Source organism: Lissotriton helveticus, chromosome 12 (assembly GCF_964261635.1).
Source record: "Lissotriton helveticus chromosome 12, aLisHel1.1, whole genome shotgun sequence".
Taxonomy (NCBI): domain Eukaryota; kingdom Metazoa; phylum Chordata; class Amphibia; order Caudata; family Salamandridae; genus Lissotriton; species Lissotriton helveticus.
In genome coordinates this window covers 565,159,683-565,185,758 of record NC_136073.1, presented here as the reverse complement: position 1 = coordinate 565,185,758, position 26,076 = coordinate 565,159,683, and the positions used below count along the sequence as shown (strand labels likewise).

General features: G+C 45.6%; 1 protein-coding gene across 3 annotated transcripts in view; it reads left to right on the top strand.

Moving 5' to 3' along the window:
- The window catches only part of JOSD2 (Josephin domain containing 2), a 219,702-nt gene that overhangs the window by 27,981 nt on the left and 165,645 nt on the right, over positions 1-26,076 (top strand). The window contains exons 1-5 of one of the 3 annotated variants that reach the window (XM_078669712.1): positions 15,955-16,016; positions 16,106-16,193; positions 16,281-16,347; positions 16,445-16,541; positions 17,550-17,674. The exons of 1 other annotated variant lie outside the window; for it this stretch is intronic. The gene's annotated coding sequence lies outside the window, so the exon portion shown is untranslated. Of the gene's footprint in view, positions 1-15,954; positions 16,017-16,105; positions 16,194-16,280; positions 16,348-16,444; positions 16,542-17,549; positions 17,675-26,076 lie in introns of those variants that run through there. One more of the 3 variants, XM_078669713.1, reaches the window with a different exon arrangement.

The following is a 26,076-nucleotide window of genomic DNA, read 5'->3' as shown; positions in this document are numbered from 1 at the left end:
TATGCAGAATTCCTTTGGGACCATTGATAAGTCATCCCTGAAGCATTTCTCATGGAAGACCATTTTCCTCATATCAATTGCACCAGCTTGTAGGGTTCATGAAATGCAGGCATTATGTTCTTAGACAACCTAAATTCCTATTTACGGAGACAGTTCATAGAAACTGAGGGCACCTTCAAGAATAATAAATCATAAATCCAAGGCCACTACAGATTAGTTAAATAGCCAACATCAATTTATTTACGCCAAGTATTCTTTCATAAATTGAACCATATATACAAAGCACAATATGCAGCATTAAACACGGTTTTTGACAAAGGGAGAAAGATAAAGTGTGGAAAAGAGTGCTCATGTGAAGACTGAGGGAGGAAAAGTAATTCAGAGGCATAGGGTAACAATGTCAATCATGTTATGGCAAAAGGGAACCAAAAAGTCTATCAGAACTGGTATCCCTAATATATGGGGCCTCCCCTTACGAACAAAATCAATTATAGAATTTTTCAAAAGTTCTCATCACAGTGTAACTTCATCTGTGGTTGGGGGATAGATATCGGGTGTAGACCCATCCAGGGGGTGTCGACGTTTCGACCCTAACGCACAAGGGTGAGTAGATTCCTCTGCTGCAGGTCTTCCTCAGGACAGGGTGGAGGGGGAGAACCGAGACGAAGGTCGCAGTGAGGGACCATAAGAATTACTTCATGGTTTTTAAGGATTGAATCCAGTACAATCTTCAAGGTTGGGGTTGAATCCCACAAAGCCGCTGGGTTGAAGTGGCAGGAGTCCTTTAAGTAGAGGGCGCAGTAGCGAAGTTCGTTTCTCAATGCTAGATCATCTCGTTGGGGGAGAGAGAGAACAGCCGCATCCGTCGGCGTCTCAGGGAACTGCACCTCTCTGACCTACTGGGTTCTTGTAGAAAGGGCTCCGCTTATTCCATAAACCACGCTCGACTTTCCTGCTTTCCACACCAAGCTCAGTGGAACCAGTCTTACCCACCTAGTGGGTAAGACTGGTTCCACTAAGGTTGGCGTGTTGGGAGCATTCATCTTTCCTTGTCACAATCAGAGTAAACAAACAAGGACTGCATTTACCAAAAGATGGCCATCTAAGAAGAGTTCCTGGTCAGCGCATATGCTCACACTGGAAGCTGCAGCGTGTAAAAAACAATAAGTGAGTTAGGTGATGCTGCAACACAGGGTGGAGAAGTGTGGCTCAATGGTTAGAGCGGCAGACCCTGATGCTGAGGTCTAGCCCGGGACCAGGGTTCAATTCCCCGCCTCGGCGGGTCTTGGGCTCAAAATTCCACGGACCTGATAATTCTCGCCTCGGTGCCTATTCCAATCATGGAGTCCCACTCTGCAACTCTGGGCAATAGCTTGCTTAATCTCCACAACGGCCCCCACAACGCTAAGGATGCCTGGCCTCCACCTTGGGGGTGTCCAGGAGTGGACACCTCACAGGGAAAGCCAGGATGGGTTCCACAGCGGTATTCGTACAAGAGCCTTGAGACCCTTGCGGGTGAGTAGTGCGCTATACAAGTATCAATTTACAATTTACATTTACACATTAAAAAGAGAAGGAAAAGAAATAAATTTTTTTGTCCAAAATTGATGCCTCTAATGGCCATCTCCATCACCAACACAAGAGATCTCACCTTCAAAGTACATTTTGCCGGAAATGTGTTTGAGAATTTATAAGACTACAAACCCTCTTGAATAACCAATTAGAAAGTAAAGTGAATCAAATTGAAAAAGGTGCACGGATCAGCACAAGAAATGTTAAAAACCTTCACCTGAAGGCCAAAGTATGTAGAATAGCAGATAGTCAATTTATGAAACAGCAATGCACAATCTACAACTAGAAATCATACAAAATAGGCAGAGAGCAACCATAATAAGTACATTTTGTGTGCGAAAATGAGGACATAGGAGACTTGAGAAAGTAAGCATAGGTGTTACAGGCTCAGTCATCATCCAGAAATTACAGAAAAAGGTTTTAAAACGCATTGTATTGACACAAGACCTGTTATCAGATGCTGCCAGTGAACAAGGTAAAGTAACAATAAGAGGCTGCCTGATACTTTTCCTCTTTGGCACAGGGTGTGGCCTTCCAAATAATAAAAAAATCGCCACAATTGACTTGACTCTCAGAAATTGGGGCTGGGTAAGGAAAACATGACTGACTAGACTTTGTTTTCTGCTAATGTGAGTCTTATGGCAAACGCTAACCGTGATGTACAAACAACAGCAATCACATCTAAGTTAAAAAAAAAAAAAAAGAATGGTTAATGGATAGAAGATCGATTGGCAGGGATTGTCATGGCAGTGATTGGGCAGAGAGAATCTGTCTTATAATTATATTTAGAATTTTTTCCATGCATTTCTCCCAATTTTATGCCCTAGCATAGATAATCCACTGTCTCGGTGACCCTTTAACGTTAATCTGGATTTCTCATTAACTGTAGGTGTTATGGGGAGGTTTTGTTCGGTTTGGTAGGTGCAACAATACCTCTGTTTGATGATAGGTTTAGTGATGCATCCCATCGCTTGAAAGGAATACCACGCTGCACTGCATTGTGGAGGCATGGTTTTGTGTCCGGTTAAGTCACTTATCACAATTCAGGATGGTGTATGGTTGTTTATTGCCTGGCCGGATGTGTTCGGTTGGCCATTTTATATTGCTTTGTTGCCATGCTGTGCACGTGAAGGTACAGGTAAGGTTTAACGTGTTCTGTTGCTAATGTAGTTGTTAAAGCATCTATCAGAAAAATGTGTTGTACAGTTGATGAGCTAAGGGGTATGTGGATCAGGATGTTCAGATGACTTGTTCACTTGGTTGGTGCTCTCTGGGATGAGGACTGAAGCAGCTGTTGAGGTGGCAACGCTTTGCCAAGGTATGAGGTTTGTTGCGGTCATGGTATGTTCTGTTCTGTTGTCAATAATCAATGTAATTATGTGTGCATAATTTGATGTAACTTTTAGCCAGCATGGCTGTGATAACGACATTGTTTTTTAGCGCCATTTGTGTCCAGGAGCTGGACATAATCTGGTTAATGTGCGCTGCTGTTACTGTGGGTATTGATGAATCCTGAGTTGTATTGTTAAGGAGCATTGCTTTACCAATTTGATGAAGACATAGAAGGGTCTTTCTGGTGTGTTCTGGTGGGGTTGACAGTTATGCGTGTGACTAAAATGCTGGCGCACATGAGGTAAATTGAGTTAATGAATTACACAATATGTATAGGTAAGGTTTTACAATACATAGTATATTATGGTACATTATAGGCAATGCTTTTATACATTATAAGTTATTACAGTATAATATGTTCTAACATATTCTGTAACATCATAATACACTATACTTAATGGAGGTGATGTATAGTGTTGGGACGAAAGAGATGGGTAGTATCCAGAATCTGCTTATATAATCCAGGCTCCACTGCTGCTTTAGTGTTTTGCCAGTGTTTGTTCTTTGTGGAATTCATCTTATAAGGACCTACATTTACGAAAGCTATGAATTAGGATGTGTAAAAGAGCTCTTTACCTCCTAATAGGAAGAGGGAAATGGCGCTCAGATGAAAGAGACAGTAACTTGACCATGCATTGGAGTTACTGCCCCTAGAAAAAAAAGGGAGGTGACTGCTGTGAGTGGGCAGGGCATAAGGGGTGGTTTTGTTGTAATTGAACAAAGAGGCTTTTGGTAGTAGAGTTTAGACCAGTGTGAATGAGCAAAGACTCATGCTGGGAATGTTGATACATTGCAGTATATGGGCAGAAAAGCTTATAGTGACAACCTTCTTTTGGTGGACGAAGTGGCTTAGGATGTGACACTGCTCCCAATGTTCTTTTGGGATCATAGTGGAGGGTGTCCTACTGCTGTTAATGGCTGGACATGCAGGTTGGCAATTAGTGACGCTGCTGTTTATAGAAAAAAATTCTATTGATCGCAGGAGATTTATGTTATGCAGATTTGTAGAGCTCACTATCACCAGGGAGGGTATCCTGGCACTGAGCAGGTGTGTACCTAGCCAAACCTATGACCGTCCTGACCCAGTCAGCTATGGTCGCTCCACTCGCTCCCTGGACCTACTTGCGCCTGATTGTGCCCCCGATCTCGCCTGGTATCATCTGGAGACTGATATTGCCCTCAGCTCTGCTGCTTGATCTCTGATTGTGCCCCCGATCTCGCCTGTGATCGTATTGCTGTATCTGGTATCGTATTATTGTTGCTTTTCAACTGTTGTGCCTTGCTTGCGCCTGGTTGTGCCCCCGATTCCCCCCCCCCACTGCATTTTGTACTGTACCATTTGGTCCTAGCTCCCTGCCGCTGCTCTCCCGCGGCACCAACCCCGTTCCCTCGAGCTTCCCTGGACATCGCCACCCCGCTCCCGCCTCCCAGCTGCTCCTCCCTCGCTCCGCCCCCTCCACTCACCACTTATGACAGCTGCACATACACGCAGCGTTCACGCGCAGCGGACGCGCCCCATGCGTGCCGAAGGCGCGCCAAAGGTAAGCCCGTCTACGCCCGTCCACCGCTGGACCGCGCCCAGAGCCATACCCCCTGGCCCCTGCAAAAACCACTCCACCCGCCTTACGTACGACGCCACGTCCCTCACTGCACTCAACACCGGCCGACTCCCCGACTGCCACCAAGCCGCCCCAGGACGCACCCACGGACCCTTCACCTGCCTAACCTGCAAGTTCTGCTGCTTCAGAACCCACACTGCATCCACAAACGCCAAGCAGAGCTCCAACAACAACCACCTGAAGTGCATCCTGCTCAACACCCGCTCGGTCCACAGACACACCACTGAACTATGGAACCTACTAGATACCACAACTCCGGACGTCGCCTTTCTCACGGAAACATGGATGAACGCCTCATCAGCGCCCGACATCGCCATAGCCATCCCGGACGGATACAAGATCATCTGAAAAGACCGCATCAACAAAACTGGAGGAGGTATCGCCATCGTTCACAAAAACACCATCCGCATCACGACCAGCACCGACGACACCTTCTTAGCCACTGAACACCTCCACTTCCAAATACAAACCAACCCCAAGACCACACTCAGAGGCACCCTCATCTACAGACCCCCAGGACCCCGCACACAATTCAGCAAAGACATCGCTGACTTCGTCAGCCCGCACGCCCTCCCCTCCGAGGACTATATTCTCCTAGGAGACCTCAACTTCCATCTGGAGAATAACAACGACAGCAACACCACCACCCTGCTGGACAACCTCACCAATCTCGGACTCAAACAGTTGGTAACAACACCCACCCACTACGCCGGACACACACTCGACCCAATCTTCACCTCCAGCAAGCACATCTCCTTCAATCACGCCACGGGACTCCTCTGGACTGACCACAGCTGCGTCCACTTCAGCTTCAGAAAGACCACGACTCACCACCACCCGCAACAAGTTCCCCGAAGATACTGGAACAAAATTACCACCGACCAGCTCACCACATCTCTAAACCAAAACCCTCCCGCCAAATCAACGGACCCAAACCAAGCAGCCATCAATCTCACACAATGGATCACCCACTGCGCTGACGAACTAGCACCCTTGAAAAACCCTCCCAACAAGCCAGGAAGCAAAAAAGCCCCTTGGTTCAACGACGACCTCAAGAACTCCAAAAAGAACTGCAGCACCCTCGAGAAAGCAACCCAACCACAAACAACATGACCGCCCTCAAGAACGCCACCCGCAAACACCACCAGCTGATCCGCACCACCAAAAAATCAGCATTCAAGGAGCGACTAGACAACAACGCCCACAACAGCAAAGAACTCTTCAGCATTGTCAAAGAGCTCATCAACCCCAACGCCGGCAACAACGACATCACTCCCTCTCAAGACCTCTGCGATTCTCTTGCCTCATTCTTCCACAGCAAGATCGCTGACATATGTAACAGCTTCGGCGACCTGACCACTCCCCCAACCACAGAACAGAAGCCCCCCACCACCACCCTCCGCGCCTGGACCCCGATCAGCACCGAAGACACCATCCGCACGATGAACTCCATCCACTCCGGATCGCCAACCGACCCATGCCCCCATCACATTTTCAACAAGGCCGACTCCATCATCGCCCCCCAACTCCGGGACATCATCAACTGCTCCAACACCGCCACCTTCCCGGAAAGCTGGAAACATGCTGAACTTAGTGCCCTCCTGAAGAAACCTACAGCGGACCCCACCGAGCTTAAGAACTACCGTCCCATCTCGCTCCTCCCATTCCCCACCAAAGTCATAGAGAAGACCGTCAACAGTCAGCTCGCCGCCTTCCTTGAATCTAACAATGCCCTAGACCCCTCACAATCCGGTTTCCGAGCCAACCACAGTACCGAGACCGCCCTCATTGCAGCCACAGACGACATCCGGACACTGCTCGACAACGGGGAAACAGTGGCCCTCTTCCTCCTGGACCTCTCCGCAGCGTTCGACACAGTCTGCCACCGCACCCTTGTACAACGCCTCAGGAACGTCGGAATACATGATAAGGCCTTGGACTGGATCATCTCATTCCTAGCCGGAAGAACCCAGAGAGTCCGCCTCCCCCCTTTAAGATCCGACGCCACCGAAGTCATATGCGGTGTACCACAAGGATCTTCACTCAGCCCCACCCTCTTCCACGTCTACATGAGTCCCCTCGCATCCATCGCACGCCAACACAATCTCAACATCATCTCCTATGCAGACGACACCCAGCTGATCCTCTCCCTCACCAACGACCCAACCACCGCCAAAACCAACCTACACGAAGGGATGAAAGACGTAGCCGAGTGGATGAAGAACAGCCGCCTAAAACTGAACTCAGACAAGATGGAAGTGCTTATCCTAGGATCATCCCCCTCTGCCTGGGACGACTCTTGGTGGCCCTCGGCCCTAGGCAGCGCACCCAAACCAACGGACCATGCTCGCAACTTGGGATTCATCCTAGACTCCTCCCTCTCGATGACCAGACAAGTCAACACCGTCTCATCATCATGTTTCAACATCCTACGCATGCTCTGAAAGATCGTCCGCTGGATCCCCACCGAAACAAGGAAGACGGTCACCGAAGCACTTGTCACAAGCCGTCTGGACTACGGAAACACCCTCTACGCCGGAACCACAGCCAAATTACAGAATAGACTTCAACGCATTCAGAACGCTTCCGCCAGACTCCTCCTAGACATACCTCGCCACAACCACATATCTGGTCACCTGAGAGACCTGCACTGGCTCCCCGTCAACAAGAGAATCCCGTTCCGACTCCTCACCCACGCACACAAGGCCCTTCACGACCTAGGACCCAGATACCTCAACACTCGCCTGACCTTTTACACCCCCACCCGCCAACTACGATCGTCCAACCAAGCCCTTGCCATGATTCCACGCATCCGAAGAGCCACCATGGGAGGAAGATCCTTCACCTACTTGGCGGCCAAGACCTGGAACTCCCTCCCCACCCACCTACGTCTTACACAGAACCACCTCTCCTTCAGAAAACAACTCAAGACCTGGCTGTTCGATCAGTAGCGAACCCCTCTTCCCTTAAGCGCCTTGAGACCCTCCGGGTGAATAGCGTGCTATACAAATTTATGACTTGACTTGACTTGACTTGGCCTAGTGGTACTACTTGAAAAGCTGTGTCTTCAGCTTCTTACAGAATTTTAGAAGTGGGGAACGGGCTATGTAGGAGAAGGCTCGGTTTTCAGATCTTGCTTTCCTTACGCATGGGATGTATGCAAATAAGAGTCCAGATGAGCGGAGGTGTCCAGAAGGTTTGTGAAAGCAGATGCGAATGTTGAAGTATTCAGGACCAGTGTTATGTAGTGCCTTGAAAGTGTGGGTGAAGAATTTGAATTATGCTGGTTTGTGAATGGGGTGCCAGGGTAACTTCTTCAGGTGTGGTGTGCTGTGAGTTTGGTGTGGGAAGTTGAGTGATTCTGGCTCCCGATTTCTGAATGGGTTGCAGCCTTCTGTTTTTTTTAAATGTTGACTCTGTGTGTATGAAATAGAAGCCCAGAGTGGAAGTAGTTGTCTCTGCTCTGAATGTTATGAGGGCTTGTCTGACAGAGGGCGGCACTGCAAATTAACCGAGAGGCAACAGTGACACAGGCTCAATGTCTGTGTGAGAGAAGGTTTCCTGGTTTAGGGAGAGATGCTCTAAACTTGTAAACAGGCTCAGGCTAGCTCAGCTGGTTTGCCAGCCCAAACATACTTTCTAAACCCTGTCAGTTTAGCCAACACCCTGATCTCATTCACTAAGATTTTTCTTAGTAAGTGTAACTTACTCTCTGTTTTCCAGGAGTAAGTCACTTCTGATCATAGAAAGAAATCTGTGTGAATCAGACCTATTGGATTTCAGCCTTGCATATGACATTATTTTGTCCACTGTTTTATAAACAGCACACCCTTCAGTCACGTCAAGTTTTATTACATTCAGTTGAATGAATCTGACCATGCGTCCTGTGTCATGGACCTTAACTTGAGCATTTCTGCCCATCAACACTATTGTCGCATCTGACCCTCTCTGCCTCTCACCAAACTAACCCACATTAACAACACCCTCTTCCTCCATGTCTTCACTCAACTACCACATGCCAACTAGTTTAAAAACATCAGTTTGTAATCACTTTTCAATCTCACTGTACCTCGCTCATATACCCAGTCTGCTCAGTCAGCCTATTTACCTTCACAACCACACCTGTCCCCTATCCAAAGTTAACTTTCAGGACTCACTGATTGGCATCTTGTAAGCATATGCGTAATAAAGCTTTGCTTCACAATGGAAACCAAACCCTCCGGTTCTTAGTACACCTAAGAACTCACTGACAGCAAACAAACTATATGACAAAAAGAAAAGAATTGGCACAAATCCAAATGACTGGAAGGCATATTTTCACAACTGTAGACTTCTACTCCATTTGCAGAAACTTCATTGCCAAGGCATTTTCCTACAAAGCTATTATCGCTGAAAGCTCCAAAGTAAATGAGGTATACAGAAAAGTAATTGATGGAGTGCTATTTTAATCTAGACCACCGGTAACTATGCAGGGCCACATCGCAGTCCATCGTTATTTCGGACACCATGCCACCTCAGTTTGGACCCAGCCATGTGCGAAAGAACCCTGACCCTGATCCAATGGGAACAACCCAACTTCACAAGGAAGTGAGACGTTTATAAAATAAAGGGACATGCAGCTTAAAGAGAAATTAAAATTGAAAGCTGTTTGCGCGAAGGTGAAAGAGAAACAAAACTCTTCTGCTGGAGTAGCACAAAGGATGAGCCACGATAGGCAAGGGCTTTTGAAGAATGGCCATCTACCAGATGCCAGAATTTAGCTTCATCCGGCATGTGCCAGGTGTCTACCATGGAACATTATCTTCTATTTTGAAAATGCATTTGTTATTTATTATTTCTGTTTAGAAATTTGCAGTAAAGCAATGTCATAATTAAGTCTCTGGTCTTGCAGTAGAATTAGCACTGAAATATAACAATGTTCACATTCAACTTCTACACAGACCCTCTGACTCTCGCCAACCATTCCCTCAAAATGTCCCACTGAGGAGATGATGCACTATTCAGTCTGAAAGTCTCTTCAGACAAGGGGGCTGATTGTTGCAAAACATAACATTGCCCATTCGTGGGGAGTGCAGCAACCGCCACAATTCAGAGACTGGACAAGCGATATGGACTGGTGTATGATCGCTGAGAAAGTAGTTGTGGGGAGGGGCTGTCATCAAAAGTGGGCAAAAATACGGGGACGATTGAACGAATATAGAGGCAGCCCTTGTACAGCTATTACAATACCAAATGTCAATTTACTGTTTGTTAACCAGCCCGTTGTGCCTGTGAATGTTGAATGACCGGGAGAAGAAGCTGGAGGGTGCCTTTACGAAGGAATACTATGAAGGCCTATCGTCCTTACTGGGCTGAACCATGGAATATTAGATTTTTGATTACTGTAATTTCTTTTTGCTTTATTGATTTGATGTCTTTAACAATGAACAGATTTGTGTAAAAAAAGTGAGTGTGTTAAGTACCTATTTAAAAATGAACCTAACTAAAACGGAATTGCCATAGTCGACAACTAGAAACTAGCGCAGATCCAGGAATGGCCTGCTAATCATATTCTAGACTTATTCACTTGAAGTCTCCACAAATCACCTTGGTTCATTATCGGACAGTTACCACGTTTTCCTCCAACATTGTCACAAAAGGCACAGAAAGCCTTGCACATTATTTTTGGCAGAATAATACCTTGCATTACAGAATCAGACTTCGCAACCACTGTCAAAGCTGTAGCTTTCTCACTAAATGAATTGTGGCAGCTTGCTTCTTGCTGACATCCTAGATACCACACAGACTAGATGGGAAGGTTCATCCTGTGTGATGCAGACACCTCAATGTTGTGGCTCATATGCATTGGCCACACTTTTAGGCCAGTAATATATTCAAGTCTGATGCCGTCACTTTCAAGGCAGCAGCTAACCAATGTCTAGTTGCCCAGTGGAAAAAATAACCACCTGAAGAGGCCAATAAGACACAGGGCCGGACTCAAAAGGCAAGGAGACCTGAACAGGGGCCAAAATGTGCCCATGATTTGCAATAAACTCTCTCTGAAACTCAGGCTTGCTGATCTCATCTGGAAGTAGGGTGGGAGCACTCATATCCCAGCACCTGCACCCAGTGAGTGGTACAGAGATCTGAGAAGACTTTGGGCAGAATTTCCAGCACCCCAAAAATGACTTGTTCCTCTCTACTGATGAAGGAATGAATCCAGAAACACATGTCTATAGTTACACAGCACAGGCTGCACCAACAAGGGTGTAAAATTAAAGACCACTACTGAAGTAAGTGTTATCATGCACTGCATTTACCATGATGCATTTGAGGCAAATTGAGTGCTGGGATGTGAGGCAGTGTGCTCCGACCCTCCTGTTCTCCTGATCTCGTCTGACGTTTGCAAAAGAAGCAAGGACTCCTCATATGAAGGATCACTTCATCATCCACCGGTGAGGATCTTCCTGCACTTCCACTTATGAGCCAAGCAACAAATTAACAGCGATGATCAGCAATAGGAAGGGTGTGAGGCATCCAAACCACTGTTGGCCCCAACTGTATGTCGTCAGAAAGTAACCAAACAAATGGAGAACTAAAGTCTACATCATCATGCCAATATTCACCGCTAGAATCCCTGAGCTGCAGCTGCGCCATATACGTGTGTGGGAGGAGCCCTCATAAGAAATGAGGGGATAGCGTGAGTAGACAATACTAGTAGAGCTTCCTTGGCAGAGGAAGTATTCAGTCAAAAAGCTGTAATGCTTTAAGTTTTGGGGTGTTGAAGCAGGTGAAGTTAAGGCGGTAAAATAGGTAAGTATGGTTTGCCAGATATGCAAGAACTTGACAGCAATGTGAGCCAAGTTGTGCAAGATTTCTTCCATTGCCATCACGGCCAACGTCGCTGAACCCACAGGGCAGCGGGGGGCAACCCTGATTTCTTTCAGGCTATCGCTATGAGCTGCTGTGCAGCATTTAGCATATGGCTAATGAGTCTTCAATCTGAGTGGATTATAGCTTCTAATAAAAGGGGCCGGATGCCCAGTATAACAGTGGTATACATGTAGGCTGAATCGGATACCCTACTACTCCCTTGATGTGCCCTAAAATCTCCTTCCAGTTCGTAGCTATTAGTGAACATGACCACAAAATGTGACAAAAATCTCCTCGCTTCATTCTGCATCGCCAACGGAGGAGAGATGTAGAAGATTAACCAGTATGTAGATGGGCCGGTGTGTAGTACCACTGAACCATAAGCTTATATATATAGGCTGTCTTTCGTTGGGAGATGCTTCGGTATGTCTTTGGATGCCACACTTATTTAAAAACCAAAGAGAGGGGCTCAGTCTTACCCAAAGGGAATTAGAGCTCCAGTATACTGTCAAGTAAAAAAGAATGTATTCCTTTTGGGAAGTTTTAAGTATCCTTCAATTCAAATAGTCACCACAATCAGTCAAACGCTCTTATTCAAATGTACATTTATACCCTAGTTTTTGGGAAGTACTCAACACAAGAAAAACCTTATTGTTATAAAAATATACATGTTTATTTTTAATAAAAAACATAAATCAATAATTGAGTTCAGTTAAAACACAATACAACACAATGTTAAAAACCACCTAGTGGGGTTTTTAACATTGTGTTAACCCCGACAATAGACCAATTTACAATAGGGGCAACAACAAAGGGGTTACCTTTTCAGAGACCTCTGGATCGAGCAGTGAAGGGGAGGGCTCAAGTACTGACAATGTAGGACATACAAATGGACATAATGGTGGGCACTCTTTTTTAGAAAACCGCCAAAGGAGAGGAGGGAGACCGTACCAACAAAGGGGACGGTTTCAGAGGAATCAACATCAGGAATACCAGGGTGGCCACAGAACGAATTACCAACAACACAACCAGGCCCCTCAGGAGTATCCCAACACTCGGAGTCAGCGATATCGTCGCTAGACCCGGACTATACACAAAAATTTCCCATCATCAATCTGTCTAGTCATCATCTTAGTAAAATAGAACTGGAAGTTTTAGAAAGAGGGTTCACTTTTGCTCCCACTGCAAACGTCAATAAGTTTAATCTGGAGAAGGACCTCAAAGCTTTCTTCAGGAAAATCAGATTGAGGGAATTCTTTGAAGATAAGGAATACAATCCGGCCCCTAATCGTTCTGGCCTTATACAAAAATCTGTGTTTACTCCCACCTTGTCACAAGTGGGCAAAAATGTAGAAGTCTTTGAGAAGGCAGTTGAGCAGTTGAGTCGAAAGTTAGACAAATAATAGAGCACGCCTATCCAGATCACAACAACATGTCTAAAGAACACAGGAGAGCGATGATGGATTTAAGAAATAACTTAAAGTTAACCATCAAACCGGCTGACAAAGGCGGTGGAGTAGTTGTATTTAACACAGAAGATTACGATGCTAGGATGTTACAATTGTTAGAAGTCAAGGAGCATTATCAAAAAGTATCATTCTCTAAACTAGATTCCCTGAATAAGGAGGTCACGGAGATAGTTCAAGTGGCTTTGGAAAATGGATGGATTTGCAAAGCTGAATATGATTTTTTAAACAATAAAGACTCTAGAATTCCGGCAATATACGGTCTCCCGAAAATACATAAAAACTTAAATGATCCACCTATGAGACCTATAGTCAGCTGCATTGGTTCACGCCTTGAACCACTCAGTCAATATGCCGATACTTTTTTAAAACCTCTCGTAATTCAACAGAAATCATATGTAAGAGATTCTGCCCATATTATTTCTATGATAGAAGGCTTACCATATGATGCTAACAATCAAATTTTGGTCACCTTCGACATAGAGGCTTTATACACCAATATACCGCAAGACGATACCATTGTGGTTGTTGGTGATATTTTGGAAAATGTAGACCTTGGCGGCGCGAATAAACACTTTATTATCCAATGCATCAGCTTAGTGTTAAAAAACAATATGTTCCTGTTTAAAGATGAGTTGTTCTTACAACGTAAAGGTACCAGCATGGGAGCAACCTGTGCGCCGAGTCTGGCATGTCTATATGTTGCCAAATTCGAGGAGAGGCATGTCTTCAATGAGGCGGCGCCCTTCTTTGAGAACATCAAGTTGTGGCGTCGCTTCATTGACGACATCTTCTTCATTTGGGAAGGTCAGATGGACACCCTAGAAGAATTCTTAGAGTGGTTGAACTTGGGGGACTCCAACCTAAGGTTCACAGCATCATATGATAATAACTCAGTAAACTTCCTGGATATCACCATCAAGAACAGAGAGGGAACACTGGAGGTAGAATTATATACGAAGCCAAGTGACAAAAATACACTATTACATTATAATAGTTATCACCCGCGGTCCCAACGAGATAATGTACCATTTGGTCAGTTCCTCCGACTAAGGAGGAACTGTTCCAATATGAGTGATTATCTTAAACATGCGGACAAATTGGCAGAAAAACTTAAAGATAGAGGTTACCCGAGGAAATTAATAAAGAATTCATGTAAAAGGGCGAGATTCTACAATCGGGAAAGTATGATACACCCTGAGCTGAATCAAAATAAACAACCTGTGACTGATTCAAAACTAGTGTTTGTTAGTCAATTTTCCAACATCAGCAACAAACTAAAAAATGCCATTCATTCTAGCTGGAATATCTTAAATGATGGGAGAGAGACAAAAATTCCCAAACCGATATTTGCCTTTAGGCGTAATGAAAGCATTCGCCAAAACCTGGTACACACCTATAGAGAGGGAAACCAGAGTAATCAACTAACTGGATGGCACAAGAGCAATTGGAAACTACAAATGTAGTAATTGCTCAGTATGCGACAACTGTATCGTAACTAAAACATTAGTTTATAACAACTACACAATGACATCTAAAACATTGAGTAACTGCAGAAGCAGTAACTTAATATATATTATTCTGTGCCCATGTGGATTGGCATATGTGGGCGAAACAGGGAGAGAAATAAGGCTAGGTTTATTAGAACATCGTTCTGCTCTTAAAACAGGCAAAATAAATGCCCCGATGGTTGATCATTTTATGAAACTGAAACACAAATACACAGATTTTTCGTGGTACGTGATAGAAAAAATCACCGCCTCTAAAAGAGGTGGGAACCTGGAAACTAAACGCAGAAACCGAGAACAGTGGTACATCTCTACCCTGGATACTGTAAACAAAGGCCTCAATACCAAAGAGGATTGGATGAGAATTGTTACCTAATTAGAATATTCTATAGACTGTAGAGATCAGTAGAAAATATATAATGAGCGAACCACAACATGAGTGAAATAAATGGGGGTTATTCTGTCCCTTCTATTGTTGGTATATATGCATGGACATAATAAATATCGTCCATTTGCACTAAAGCACAGTATTAAAATAGGAGCCATGTGCATCATCAAAACATCGCCTCCCTGTCTCGACAAACATTAATTTATATAACGAACACAGGGTATTTAGATTTAAGTATTGCAGTAAAATCAAGTTAATTTATGTTTCCCATAGAAGAGTGCCAAGGGTTCAACTATTAACCCATGAGAACGGTAAAAATGAAAGCGTAAGTCTCCATAATGAAGCACCATATCAGTGGCTTTCCCGAAAATGCGGCAAATCAGGACCCACAATACATTTAGTGTAAAGTACTCATCAATAAACAGCAGCGAACGATAAAACTCATGAGAATAAAACACATTGTTTACAGGTAGCGATTTTAAATCAATGTGACAGTATGATTGCACACGAGTGCTAAACAATAAAGTTTTTACAAATTGAGAGGAGTAACGAAGGGGCGTTCTGAGCAGGTAGTGACGTATGGAACGATACGCCTTTAAAAAGCGACCGTGGTAGACACGAGGCTGTTTATCCAAACGCAAACCGCGATCGAACAAACGCCAGTGAGGTATTCCGGGGACGCACTGTTGGCAATTGGACAAGGTATGTGGAACAAGGGACGCTGAACCAGACACACCAAGTGTGTTAACTTAAAAACGTAATCTTAATATAAATTAGGGTTTGAATAACTGAGTGACATGGGAGCGCCGGGTTCCAGCACCAACAAGTGGGGCGGGTAAAGGTACACTATCCCAGTGAGTTAACACGGAGCCGAATAAGTAACAAACATCGGCTCGGTCAGCAAACAGAATTGTGTCTCTTCGAGATGCTTTAACCGCGGTGCAACCATAAGACAGCAACATAATCGCGATGAAATGATAATGTAATTTTCAAATTAGCAACTTGTCCGTATATGAACGGAAAGTATCATTGATCTTTGAACCATGTCAAGGGGAGAATGAGGGCATACAGAATGTTTAGTTCTTGTTCAGACATAAAAGATAAAAAAGACAAAACCTGTGGACCTTACATTCCTTTTATGTTAATTTAACACGCAGCCACGAACGCAAGTTACCCGGATACGAAGGGCCAACATCACAACCAAGATCTTCACTAACAGGTGAGCCTTCAGGCAAATTCTGAATATAACACTAGCTTACACCAGTGTTAACATTACTAGAAAGACTATTCCCTTCTCTTTTACCTAAGGAAAAAGAAGGCATGGTGAAGAAGGATAATAAGTATCATTAATATGATAAAAGAGAAGAGCCCTACAGGAGTATAAACCACTATGAAGGTAATTATTTCATGAAAGATGTGAGAGGCAACTTAGGTATTCTAGGTGTGGATCAGTTATTGAAAAGTAATATTTTTTTAAAAATAGGTGTAGAATGAGGAAGTCGAAATAGTTTGGAAGATCCCGTTCGAGATCCACCAACGAACCCTTCAAGGTAAAAACTTAGAGACCTAACGAATCTGATAACATTACAACTTTTGTAATCATAATGACTGGCAGATTATAAAACTGTATCTACCCACATTTAATAGGGTGGGAGATCAAAATCGATTGAGAAAACGACCCCATATTGGATGAAATTTGAATAAAACTTGAATATATTCGAATCACCCAGATGCTCTCGCATAGGTGAGTCTAATAATAACAATAAACACTGTTCGCAATGAATGAATGAGTGAGATATAGAGTGAAATTGTTGGGCAGCTTTGAGCCATGCCGGGGAAGTGCTCTAAACAACAAAACTCTATTAGTGGAGGTTTTTCATGGTTGAGTACAACTATATTACGAATGCATCTAATTTGTGATTTCTATTTATGATGTTAACAAAGGACCACCAGCTAGAGACTGGGCTTTTCCAATATGAAAAGATAAACATCCTATTTCTGTCAAAAGGGTTTTGAATAGATATAGAATAACACTAATGAAACTGTAATAATGTGTATGGACAAAACCCATTACCTCTGTGAGTAAGACAAATCAAGAGGCATTGAAAAGAGATTTAGACGTATTGTTTTTTAAACCATGACATGTTAGTTTAAAAAAAAAAAAAATTTTAAACGAATTTTTATTTATTGTTCTTTGTAATAAAAATAATGTTTTGTGTGCATTAGGTGAAAATTTGTTTGAGGAGAAAGCCATATATTCTGTCCTGAGGAAGGAGGCTATAAACATCTAAAGCTTCCGAAACGCGTCGACGCTTTATAAAAAAGGTTAAATTTGAGGTTGTCAACAAACAGTCGGGTATAAGAAAAAGAAATCTTCCCGGGTTGTCAACGAAGTGTTTAAATTAACCACACCAAAGACAAAGTGTAGTGCTGTGTTTATATTTCTCCTTGTCCACACTAGGTGGTTTTTAACTTAGGATGCCACACCACAGAGTCTCCCATTGCTTGGCTGAGATGCCCTCTGAGGTGCTATTCTGCTAGCGGACTTGATAGGTGTGTATGAGAGGGGGCATAGTGTGCTGAAGTACTCAGTAGGTATTGGAGATCAGGCCCCATACCCGTTATAGGCCTTGACAAGTATTTAGAAAGAAGCATTGTCTCGAGTGGCCCTTTGATGAGCGCCCAATGGTGCAGTTGATAGTAAAGAGGCATCAATTCAGGGAGGTTAAAGTCTTTCTTGCGTTGTTCATAGGGCTTAATCGTGCCACCCAAGAAGAGATCCCTTAGCGTCCTACTGCTAGAAAGTGTGCGGATCCTGCGCCGGGGTGAACTCTGGATTGTGAGCAAACAGAGTGTGTTTACCCCCACCCGATAAAGGTATGTATGCCCTGTTGCAATCATAAGATGTCATCATGTGGGATGGGGGTAGGCAGGGATTGGAAATTGCAGAGTACCCGGCAGACAATGTTAATTTTTATGACGTTGATACGGCCCAGCCAGGATATAAACAAGGGTTTTCAATTCCTTAGATTGTCCTAAATGGACCACCGGAGGGTCTGCCAAGTCGCCTGCGTCCAAGTAGCCAGGGTAGGGGTGAGATTGAGACCCAAGTATTTAATCGTTCGAGGGGCCCACTGAAATGGCGGCAACTCTTGCAGCCCAGAAAAGGCCTATCTGCATATGGTAATGTTATGTTTCTTGTGTGGAGGAAGCGGGAGGAGGCCCAGGAGGCGGAGCTTGAGGGTGGGTCTTCCGGCTGGAAGCCTCATCTGCCACATGTCAGCGCGGACGCGCCGCTGGCACACCGAAGGCGTGCCTAAGGCAAGCCCGTCTGCGCCCAACCGGGACCAGGGCCCAGAACCCCTGTCTCGGAACACGCAGACATAATCACTTACTCCAGTCATCTCCTGCTTGAGCTGCGGAAGCCCTGCCTCAAAGTGTGCCGCCACTCCATGACTCCTCTCAGTGAGGAGTCCCAATGCCTCCACTGTACCTTTAGGCTTCACCCTCACATGCAGAATACCATGGAGACCAGGCACCCCTCCACACACTGTTTCTTTTAAACTGCTGGTCCCTAGTTAAACCTTCCACTAGGTTGAAACTACTCCTTGAAGATGAATACCTAGATATAATGTTCCTAACAGAAACTTGCTCCACAAGGAGTCCGATCCTGATTTGGTGCAGACTCTCCCAGCGGGAACTAGCATTCAGTGGAAAGACTGGGAGGGAAAGAAAGGAGGAGGCTTGGCAATAATATATAAAGAATCCTTCAAATGTCAGGTGGAACCTAATATTGTCGTCGCAGACTGTGAAAGTCTTTTCTTTAAAATTGCACTATCTGCGACACAATCCTTCCCAGGAGTACTTATCTACCGTCCTCCAGGTGGACGCGGGCTATTTTCCGAATCTCTTGTAAATGTAAATGTAGTGCTTATATAGCGCACGAATCACCCCCGAAGGGGTCTCAAGGCGCTGTACACATACCGCTGTGGAACCCTTCCTGGCCTTTCCCTGTGAAGTGCCCACTCCTGGGCACCCCCAAGGTGAAGCCAGGCATCCTAGCGCTGTTGGGGTCGTTCTCTTCTGGAGGTGGCAGCCTCACTTGTAGGTACTACTCCAAATATTACCCTTTTGGGGGACTTTAATCTTCACTTTGTTAATCCCGACATGGAGGAATCAGCAGAATTGACCAAAGACCTTTTAGCAGGCCAGCTTCTGCAAAGGGTCTCTTGCCCGACTCATAATTTGGGCCACACGTTGGATCCAATCTTTACCAATAATAAGGATCTACGGGTGGGCGACACCATACCGCTGCCTTGGACCGACCACCACATGTTGCCTTTTCACGTCAATCTCTCGCAGCCCCCCACAGTTGTTATACCTACCATCAAGAGTTAGACCATGGGCCAAACTAGTAGAAGATACTTGGACCACAGCCCTAGTAAGCTTAGAGCCGAAACATAACCCTGACCTTGCGGTAGATAATTTCTCGACCTGGGTTAAGTCATCCTTAGACATGGTCATCTCACTCAAAGCATGTAACAAAGCAAGGGAGAAATCTCCACCCTGGTATTCCACCATTCTTCAAGCAAATAAACAGGAGTGTAAAAGACTAGAGAGAATGTGGAGGAAGGATTACACTGCTATCAGCAAACAGAAATAAAGAGCAGCCATAAAGCAATACCAAAGCAAAATAAAAAAAAAGCTCAGGCAGCATACTATGAGGAACGTATCAACCTAGCAGCCAACACTCCTAGAGAGATGTTTCGCATCGCAAAAGACCTATTAGAACCTCCCAGATCAGATATACATTCTGTGGTCTCATCTGAGTGATGCAAGGAATTAGCCAACTTCTTCTCAGAGACAATTAAAATAATCTGCACGGCCTTTCCCAGATCACCTTGCCCCAGTGATATCCTTGCGAGCGATGCACCCCCCCAATAATATACTCCGCGCACTGCCTCAGCTCACCCTAACTAGGCTCTCAGAAATGTTACGCCAGATAAAATCCGGATCCCCTCTAGATATTGCACCACCTCACGTATTACTCAAAGCTGGGAAATGGATTCTTCCCCACTTGCTTGAAATCATGAATAGATCCTTGGTTTGTGGACTTGTTCCGGCTCCTTGGAAGCATGCTATGATGAAGGCTCTTTTAAAAAACCTAATCTGGATCCGGATGATCTGGGAAACTACTGCCCAATTTCTCTGCTTCCAGCGATCATTAAAGCTTTAGAAAAACACGTAAATTTAAGCATCTCTGAATTTCTGGAAGTTAATGCTCTTCTGCATTCCACATAAACTGGCTTCTGTCTGCTACACGGCATGGAAACTGCTCTGTTGGCTGTGGTTTGAGGAATCCAAATGTATCATTGATCAGGGGGAGCAGTGGCCCTCATCCTCCTTGATATAAGCTCAGCGTTTGATATGGTGAACTTTAACATACTAGGGGAGAGACTCCGGATGAGAGGCGTTTCTGGGGTGGCTCTCAAGTGGATTTAATCTTACCTAGAGAATAGGACCTTTCAGGTCTTCTCAAGGGAAGCTACTTCTAGCGCTCTGGGACTCAATTGTGGTGTCCCCCAGGGTTCCTCCTTGAGGCCCACTTTATTCAATGTGTATATGCAGCCTCTGGCTGACGTCATTCTGCCTTACGGGATAAAAATCATCACCTACGCAGATGATCCCCAACTGGTAATCTCCCTCAATGGCCCCCTAACCACTTCTCTGACTTGGAATCCTGTATGGAAGAAGTGGCGTCTTGGATGGAACACTCCTGCCTTAAGCTAATTGGGGGAAAGACCGAACTGATGTTACTGGGTAACACCCCTGGCCTTGATCTTAAACAGATCTGGCCAAATTGCCCAAGACCAGTCCCCTTCTCCAGTCTGGCTTGATAATTCCCTTAGATTTGAAGACCAGGCGATAAGAGTAACTGGAGCGTCCTTCGGTGCTATGAGATTGTTGCGCAAGATCCTCCCCCTCCTACCAATAAGTGCAAGGAGAACCCTGATTCAGGTCCTGGTCCTCTCACACCTGGACTATGGGAACTCTTTTTACCTTGGAGCGCCCGCTGCAATGCTAAGGACACTCCAAGTGGCCCAGAACTGTGCAGCCACATTATTGCTTGGGGTACCGAAAAATAAATCAGCCCTAAGAAAGCTACACTGGCTTCTGGTTGCCAATAGAGTCAAATTTAAGACTTTGTGCATAGCACGTGGGACTTTCTGGAGTAGTGGCCCAGCTATTAACAGAACTCTGATCACCCCCTATCTCCCTCGAAGGTGCCTTCCCTCTGCCCATCTCCACCTAGCAGTGACCCCGAAAATAATTAGAGCCAGAAGTGGAGGTAGGTCATTTGTCTATAATGTGGCCAGATTGTGGAATACAATGCCCCCCTCCCTTCTTGCTGAATCCCATTTGCTACCCTTTTAAAACCTCCTTAAGACCTGGCTCTTCCAGCAACTTGGTGCATAGTCTGTTCTAAACCCCTGTCTAGCTCCGGGACGCCTTCGGGTAGCTACACGCTATATAAAAGCTAACAATAATAATAATTTAGTCATGTTAACTTTAATCCCTGATACGGCTCCTAACGCAGGGAGGACTTTAACAACCTCTGGTAGGGAGGTCGCTGGTACAGTGATGGTAAGTAAGAGGTCATCCACAAAGAGGCTTATATTTTGGGCTCCACCATCAAAAGGAATCCAAACTATTTCTGTGGTTCGCAGAATGGTGATTGTCAAGGGGTCAACCACCAAGGGGAAAATGAGGGGTGATAGCGGGCACCCCTGACGAGTGCCCCTGGAAGTGTGGATGGGGGCTGTATACTGACCGACAATGCTGATGGAAGCTGTTGGGCTACTTAGGAAGCCATGATCTTGGTAATCATATCTGGACCCAGGCCAATCTTGCCCAGGACCGCTCAAAGGAAAGTCCAACCTACCCGGTCAAATGTCTTCTCCACATCAAGCGAGAGGTGACATGCTGGAATGTTATGGTGGTGGGACATTTTGACTAGGTGGGCAACCAGACGAATGTTGTCCACACCCTGTCTGTTGCGTATAAATCCCACTTGAACAGGATTGATAAAGCCAGAGAGGAATCGTTCCAACCTAGTGGCCAGGATCTTTGTAAAACCTTTTGTATCGGTGTTCAGGAGGACAATGGGGCGATAAGAAGAACAACATGTGGGGTCTTTTCTAGGCTTGGGTACAAGTGCAATTTCACCTGTTGCCATGGTTGGTGTGAGACCTGTGACATGGCTGAAGGAGTTAAAGACCGTCAACAGTTGGTCCTGCAAGTGGGGAAGAAATAGCTGGTAGAATGTGACAGGGAGCCCATCAAGGAATGGTGACTTTCCACGTGGCAGGTTCCAAACTGCCCAGCTCAGTTCCTCCAGAGTAATGGGAGCATCAAGGAGTTCCCCGTGTTTAGGATCAATGGGATCCCAATCACAGGCCTGTAAATAAGTGTCAATCAAGTCCTGGGGAATGTTTTCCTGCTTATATAGTGTCTGCTAAGTCGTGTTTTGCCCTTTTGGTTATTTCGTTCAGTAGTAGCCCAAGTCATTGACCTAGTCTGGAATTTAGCTATGTGCATCCTAGCTGGGTGCTGGTGTAGTTTACAAGCAAGCATTCACCCTACTATGTTCCCCCCCCTCGTTAAAACTTTGGTTCAGGGCTGAGAGAGAGCGTTCAGCCTTGTTAGTCCTATACGCCTTCAACTGGCCACGCAGGATTGCTAGCTTGGCGTTTGTTGTGCCTAGTGGGGGTCGTATGATCGCGGGTCTCCAAGGCCTTGATCTCAGTTGTCAAGTGTGCCTCCACTAGTCTGGATTCTCGCGCCCTGGTAATAGCAATAGTGGCCATCCCCCCTGAATAGTTGCCTTTATCTCCTCCCAGAGCGTGTGTTGAAAGGTGTCTGGTAGAGCGTTTAGGTTAAAATAGTTCACAAGGCCCTTATGGATTTCCGCTACATCTACTAGGTCTCTAAGGATGTGTGGAGGAAGGCACTATTGCGGGACTGCGTGTTGCTGGTCCACACCATCTCTACATGGGCATGATCTGAAATGGAAATGTCTGAGTTGGCTGCAGTATCCAAGTCCCTGAGTAGGGAACGAGTGAGGAAGATGTAATTGATGCAGGAGTATGAGGCATGCACAGGAGTAGATCGAGTAGTCACACTACTCTGGGTGTCTTTAGAGCCAGGCATCTACCAACCCCAGGTCCAAGATTATGCGTTTAAGTTGAGCAGACAGCGCTCCAGTATCCTGATCTGTTGCTGTCCTTCTGTCCAATCCAATTCTGAATCCCATACCAGGTTGAGATCATCACCCACTGTAGTGTCCCCCTCCACCCCAGATAGTTGGTCCCGCAAAACACGCTGGATTTAGGCATCCTGTGCCTGATTAGGAGCATAGCTTTTGAGCAGCGTGAGTGGGTGCTAACCCTTAAGATCTGTAGCGTTAAGAAACGACCTTCCTTCAGGACACTAGTATAGTAGCCTGCCTTGCATAAGATGTCCAACCCCAGTGTTTTAGTGGTGCATGCACCCAGTATCAATGCAGATATTTCAGATGTGCCATGTGGCGACTATCCACCCTCAGGAGATGAGTCTCCTGGAGGAGAACAGCATCTGGTTCCTGCTGTAAGAGGTACCTCCACACTTGCTTGCGCTTTCTAGGTGAACTTAAACTCCCAGATGTTTAAAGAAAGTAACTTAGTGTGTGATGTTGTCCCCATATAACAAAGGAAGCTCTGACGCCATCAGCGCCCAGGGCTGACAAGGGATGCGGTTCGTAATCTGATGAGGCAGTGTATGGAGCATAAGCGCTGGGCCCGGGTACAATCCCCCGAGAAGTGCTTGCCTTAAAAAGGAAAAATAAACCGCAAAACCATACAAGAATGGGCCACCAGGCCCCAACATAGTCCTCCGCATCCCGTGGAGATCAGCGTGTAGGCGCACAGATCCCGTCAGACATCACCCTACTGCAGTGCGAAGTGGGATGGGCGGGCTGCAGGGAATTCATTGCATGTCAACATGTTATGAAGTGTGGCACGGACCCCCACTTCCAGCTTAACCAAGATGCAGGGCCACAGGGCCCACAGCAGTTGAGAGAATGTCAGTCTGTGCTAAGAGCGCATGTTCTTTGCCAAATCGTGAGGGTCCAGTGGCAGAGGTAGACGGAAAAGGGTCTCTCGCAATGCTTTGGAGGTTTGTAATGATGTCCTGCGTGGTCTCCTGAGATTCAGTCTATTTTTGCTGCTTGTCATAGTGGGTACACTGTACTCCACATAGGGCATAGGCTGTCCCCAGTGGTCTTACCGGCCAGTGAAGAGACTCCACCAGAGGGGGCATCCTTGATCCCCATCAAGTGCTTAGCTTCGGACAAGGAGCGCATGGATCACTATACAAGAGACCGAAAGGGTGCCCCCATTGATAGCGAATGGCCAGTTCCCTCACTCTGTCTGTGATTGGTTTAAAGTTCGCCTCTTGCACAGAGTGACCGTGAAGAGATCTTGATAAGCGGTACCGTATGGCGTCGAAACACCAAGTCTGGTTTACCTCTGGTGGCCCGCAGGATGAATTCCTTTTCAGTGACAAAGTGGACCCATGTCAAGATGTCTGGAGCCGAGTTGGGGCGACCAGTCACTGGTGTCACCTGATGTGCCCTGTTGAAGGCCGGTGACGAAGCATTCTCCTCTCCCTGGATCACGTGTAGAAGTTCGTTGGTGAAGGCCGTAGTGTAATCTCTCTCTTTCTGCTCCGCAAGGCACACCTTGTATGCTTCTATTTTTGAGATCCTCCTGCTTGGCCTGCAATTTGACCTGCTGTCCTTGAGGGCGCCTCTCTAAGCCAGAGCATCGCCTGATCTTTTGCGCGTGCATCAACTGTCCGCTCCAAGTCATTCACGCCCCTCCAATTTCAAAGACTTCTCGGGGAATAACCTGGACGCAAGACTTAAAGTCCACCTTGAGCGATCAGATTCTAGAACGAATTTCCTTGAGAAAATTATCCATATAATACAGGGATAAGGGCACTGTTGCAGAGTCTCCAGGAGCGGCCGAAGGCATTTTATTTATTTATTTATCTATTTATTTATTTATTTACTAGGCTTATTGAGCGCGACAGCTACCCAAAAAGGGTTTCCCGGCGCTAAAAAGATACTGAACCAGAAAGGCAGGAAAAAGTCACAGGAGGAAAACCAGAACAGGTCACTGGTTAAACAGCCAGGTCTTTTTAATGGCTTTGCGGAAATAGGTGTAACGAGTTTCCAGACGGAGGGATTGCGGAAGAGAGTTCCAAAGCTTAGGGCCTAGGAGAGAAAAGATCTTCCTCCCATCCTCGCACGGTGTGTTTTAGGGATACAAAAAAGGCCTTGAGTCATGCTCTCCGCAGGGGCATACAATTTGCTCCATAGCTCAGGTTTTTTTTGGGGGGGGGGGGGGGGGTTTAAGGTAAGTCATGGTGTCATGTTGTGGTTGTGCAGTTGCTGGGACGCTGAGTAAAGTCTATTCAGTACCTGCACCTCACAACTTCACAGATGGCATGCGGCAGGTGCAGGTAGGGCTGCGTAGCATGTCCCTTATCCTAGGCCTCTAATGGAGGAGAGCAGATGTTGATACACCATTCCCGTGATGGCAAAGCCCCTCATTACATTTATATTATGACGCAGTGCTCGCTGCAAGTTATTCTCACCATTTCAACTGACCCCAAAATTACCCATCTTTCGTCATAAACCTTTTCCTGCCTAGCACCTTCATAGGGTTTATGACCAATTTAGAAAGTACAACGTTCTCCTCTTGTGGTTTGCGCTCTGAGTATTAGCACGTCCCAGAACTATCTGATTTGTAATTCGCATTCCGAACCTCCCCATTTTGCCTTTCTAAGTGTTCCAGGCGTGTTGAGTTGAATAGCTTTGGCTCCCAAACATCAATGACAAATTCATAATTTGAATTCCAATCCTTCATTTTGTAAACGGTACAAAGACTGACAACAGCTCGTTTTGTTTTAATAGCTCTGAATACATATCACCAGCAACATATTAGTGGTTTGAAATCCTATTTTCAGAATCCAGTTGACATAGCTCTATAAGGTCACAGTTTTTGTTGTCGCAGTCACAGGGGATGGGTTGAGCTGAATCATGGTGTCAGGATGTAAAGTAGGTCGATCTTTGAAGACATTAGCAGATGCGTTACTTGTGCGTCCTCTCTCCACCTATTGACTTTCTTGACAGCTGGCCTTGCTGTCCTCCCTGAAAAGTAACACTTTAATGTTGC